This window comes from Tupaia chinensis, unplaced genomic scaffold (genome assembly GCF_000334495.1).
Source record: "Tupaia chinensis unplaced genomic scaffold, TupChi_1.0 Scaffold142652_1, whole genome shotgun sequence".
Lineage (NCBI taxonomy): Eukaryota > Metazoa > Chordata > Mammalia > Scandentia > Tupaiidae > Tupaia > Tupaia belangeri.
Genome location: NW_006202498.1, coordinates 595,789 through 600,855, shown reverse-complemented (window position 1 = coordinate 600,855; position 5,067 = coordinate 595,789). Strand labels below are relative to the sequence as shown.

Genomic DNA, 5,067 nt, shown 5'->3' with positions numbered 1-5,067 from the left:
TTTTCTTCAATCAAGCTTCTTATTCTACTGTATTTATTGTTCATGCTCTTCTTGATCATGGTTTTACCAACTTTTTTTGGCGTAATTCAATCTGTAAATGTATGAGAAACTGTGATTAAAACTAAGCCAGAGGCCGAGGGCGGCGTGGACAGCGGCTCTGGCACCCCACGACCTGCCCCCCCCAACTCGCACGCCTCCCGATCCGCTGCTCCGCGAGCCCGCCGCTTCTCGCCTCAGCGCCTGGCCGCAGCGGCAGCAGCGGCCCAGCGAGCGGCCCAAATGCAGGCCATCAAGTGTGTGGTGGTGGGAGACCGAACCGTAGGTAAAACTTGCCTACTGATCAGTTATACAATCAATGCCTTCCCTGGAGAATATATTCCTACTGTCTTTGATAACTATTCTGCCAATGTTATGGTAGATGGAAAACCGGTGAATCCGGGCTTATGGGATACAGCTGGATAAGAAGATTAGGACAGATTACGTCCCCTATCCTATCCACAAACAGATGTATTCTTAATTTGCTTTTCCCTTGTGAGTCCTGCATCATTTGAAAATGTCCGTGCAAAACGGTATCCTGAAGTCCGACACCATTGTCCCAATGCTCCCATCATTCTAGTGGGAACTACACTTGATCTTCGAGATGATAAGGACACGATTGAGAAACTGAAGGAAAAGAAGCTGACTCCCGTCACCTACCCACAGGGTCTAGCCATGGCTAAGGAGATCGGTGCTGTAAAGTACCTGGAGTGCTCAGCGCTCACACAGCGAGGCCTCAAGACAGTGTTTGATGAAGCTATTCGAGCAGTTCTCTGCCCACCTCCCGTCAGGAAGAGGAGGAGAAAACGCCTGCTGTTGTCAATGTCTGAGTCCCTCGTTCTTGGTCCTGTCCCTCAGAAACTTCGTACGCTTTGCTCAAGAACGGTGGAGCCTTTGCACTCAATGCCAAGTTTTTGTTACAGATTAATTTTTCCATAAAAGCATTTTGAACCAATAATTTTAAGGTTTTTGTTTTAAACTTAAGAGTACAAACTCACATTCTATTAAAATTTAGCTCTAAAATGACAAGCCTTCTTAAAGCCTTATTTTTCAAAAGCCCCTATTTCTTGCTCAGAATAAGAGTTGCCAAAATACCTTCTGAACTAAGTTGCATTGTTGTGCTAAGAACACTAAGCACTAAACTGTTTAAAGACCTTTGTCTTTAAGAAGACTAGTTTCTGATGTTAGGAGAGGCAGACACTTTCTAAGGAGTTTTTGGATATGTAAAGCAGAACAGCCTCCTTAATGAAATGTTGCCATTTAATGCATCAATAATTTATCAACCCATGTTCATTACATAACCTTGTACTGTATATTATCATAGAATGAGTCTAACAGCTCAACTCTCTGGATCAATCTGTTTGATTTTGTAGTGAATATTTTTTTTAAAAAAATAGTTGACTAGCTTTTGCTGCGATTTTGAACAGAATTCTTATTCATGTGTTACCCTTAACGAAGTATTCTGTTCTTAGTCATGGGTGTGCTGGGATGGAGTGTGTGAAACACTTGATGTGATCAAAGGATAAAGACAGTATTTTGACAAAATTTTAAGTGGTTATTAATTTACACTACACTGTACATGGAATAATTAAACTGAATAAAAGTGTCACGGGTAAAAAATTTTAAAAGGTTAATTTCTGTCATAAGCAGTAGATGATGAAGAAAGGTCGGTATTACCAGTATGTGTTTTCCTAAGCTTTTTCTTACAGCTCCCTCCCATAATTGGGCATTTAATTCATCTTTGAACTGGTCATTCCCATAGTTGCCAACTTAGTAAGTGCATTTCTTATAGAGCCCCTTCTTAATGAGCAATATGCCTCCTTGTATTATAAAATCTTTCTGATAATGCATTAGACTTTTTTTTTGTAGATTAGTAAAAGTGCATTCCTGTTTTCATGTTGCTCTATTCAAGGCTAATAAGTGCTTTCCTTAGTTTTCTAGTAACTAGGTATAAAAATCATGTGTTACAGCTTTACGGTTTTTAAAATATTTTAGATATTCTAAACTATGAACCTTCTTAACATCACTGTCTTGCCAGATCACCAACAATGTCACTTGGCTAACACTGATCCTCTTTACCTCCCCCACATGGCCACATGCTTCTTGTTGCTTTGCCTAACTGTTCCTTTGGGTCTGTGAGGTTCTGTAAACTGTGCTAGTGCTAATGATGTTCTGTACAACTTACTCACTGGCAAGAATACAACGTTGGACCTTTCAACCACTAGACCAAAATTTTTTAAATTGACAATTGCAGAATTGTGGAATGTTTTTACATTGATCTTTTGCTAATGCAATTAGCAATATGTTTTGCATGTATGACTTAATAAATCCTTGAATCATAAAAACAAAAAAATAAATAAGCGAGAGGCCCAAGCACAGCAGTGCAGGCAGTAGAGCACTGCTGCATGATACAAAGCCAAATGGGAAAGTCTGGAGTTTGAATCCCAAGTCAACTGAACACGCTGGCCAGTGAGGAAGATGGGAGGTGGGTAGCCATGGCATGTTGAGACCTTGTCAAAGACACCTCTCTCTTTCTTTCCTTATCTCTCTCTCATGAAGAAAAAAATTAATTAATGTACAAAATATTGGTGAAGGACTTCCAAGGCAATGTAGCATTTATTACACAATATGTAAAGCCTCTTGCTGGCTGAGAAATTAAAAAGGAAATACTGAATGGGTAGGGCATGCTTGCTTTTGTATTCCTCTTCTTAGAAATTGTACTATGTTGCGAATTGTCTGGCAAGCTAATATCCACTGGCCCACTGGGCTGCCAGGGCCTTTTCCTAGTTGGAGTTAGGACATTGGGGTCATTCATCATTTCTTTCCTGGCTTCCTCCTGACTCAGTATGAGCACAGTTTTATAATGAATATCAGCTGAATAATTCAAATATCATTAGACATTACCTTGGGTATTCTAAGCAATATAAAACACATATGAAAATCAGCAATGTCCTCCTCCCAACAGATCTAGCATGATTTGAATGCAAGGTACATAAAGAAAACAATTAATTAGACCTATACTTTACTCCTTTACTTTAGAAAGCAGCAGGCTGAGTTTATGATCTACATATATCTGTTTTAGGTAAATGAATAGTAGAGAGGAACATTAAAATAATTAGCAGCATCAAATGTAGTTAGTCAAATATTTTTATGAGCATCAATCACTAAAGAGGCAAAAAAAAAAAAAAAGAACCTTGGAAACTGATTAACAGGTACAAATTTAGCACCTGGAGGCTTGCTGCAGGCTCTTCTGTAGAACTTCAGCAGAAAGACCTGCTCTTCTCTGGTTTGCACTTCCAAGTGCAAACCCCAGACCTTCCCATATGGCTTCATATCATGCAACAGTGATTTATTGCTTGCACTGCTGCGGTTGGGGCTCTCAATAATTTTTAATCACATTCACCAATACACTTAGAGATTTAGTTAGGCCAAAAATATAAGCAAAACTATGATCAAGACAAGCATGAATAAAATATAGAATAAGCTTTCTTGCACTCATCTTCTATACTTTATGGACATTACCAATAAGCTTTCACTCATTGCAAAACACATAGGCCCAAATCTAGGCAGTCCTATCTTAATAAATACGTATTGATGTTATTTGATCAATAGAAGTGGTCATGCTCTAATAATACTCTAAAACTCTTCAACATTGGACTGGTCTTATGGTCTGGTGGTTAAGGGATCTGAATCCCACATGGATGACTGCACCTTTCAAATGCCAAACACAGTGGTTTTAAAAACATGCTGGAAATGTATGTGTGCATGGTCCTTCACCATTTTAATTGACATCTATCAACACTTCCTTCCTTGCACTCTATGATCCAGATTAAGTTGTAGTTATTTGCTTCTCATATTCAAGACTCTAGTCTTCCTTACTTCTAGTCTAAATGTTCTTTTCCCTCTTCAGTTCAACTTCTTTGTGTGGCTTCAAGATTATAGTCAGGACTCATGGCCTTAGGTATATTCATTTTTCTTCTCTGATCCATTAATTAAAGTAAACCACAATTTCTCTTCTGCCAATTGCATCTTACTATTATCAAATTATGTATTACATCTCATGATAACTAAGTTTTTACATCTGTTTTTCTATGAAGGTTGACTTCCTTGAAGATGACAAGAATTTTATCTTTTATTTGTTGTTACATTCTTGACAGCTAGTGAAATGCCTGGCAAAATATGGAATAGATTCATTATTTTTCTTCAGCAAACTTCATGTCCGACTATCTTCAGCATTCTGAAGACATGACTGTTTTTTGGATCCAGCCATCATCCAGAAATTCTCTTCTTTTGTATGCTGAATTCCCATCTGATAAAAAGTTCTAATCTTATACTTGAGATTATTCACTCTCATTAAGTTTGGTCTTTGCCTTTTTTCACACCACTAGTGATTCATGATTTTTTTAGTATCCTGTTGTATCACCTAACTACTAACTCAACTGATAATTTCTTGGTTAGTCATGTCAGCACAAATAGATTCACTGTCACCCCGTCTCAATAATTCCCTTGACCTATAGATATTATACAGCAAACATCTTCCCAGGTGAAAAAAACCAGCACAATATCTAATTTTGTATAGGTTGTAATTATTACTTATGGATCTTTTAATCCATTTTAATTTTTGCATTATCCAAATATTTATACTCTTTTTTATTCAATATATTTAAAGTATATAATATATTTTGATTAGCTAGATAGATAAATTATAACTACATTCAGGCAAATTTATATATACATCACCTCATTAAGATCTTTTTTTCTAGTAAAAATGCATAAAATTACTCTATTAGCAAATTTTCAGTGTATAATATAATATTATTGCCTATAATACTTTGTATATTATATCTCTAGACTTATTTGTTTGTCCTCTGTAAATTTCCCCACTTCCACTCACTACCCACCACAGTAACAACCAGTCTACTCTTTATTTGCATAAATTCAACCTTTTTTTAGATTTATCATATAAATGAGATCATGCCATAGTTTTCTTTCTGAATAGTGGTCTGGCTTATTTAATTTAGGGATCCCTAA

General features: G+C 37.0%; 1 pseudogene; it reads left to right on the top strand.

Moving 5' to 3' along the window:
- The first annotated feature begins 216 nt into the window (after positions 1-216).
- On the top strand, positions 217-815 carry LOC102472232 (ras-related C3 botulinum toxin substrate 1 pseudogene; annotated as a pseudogene).
- The last annotated feature ends 4,252 nt before the right edge of the window (positions 816-5,067 follow it).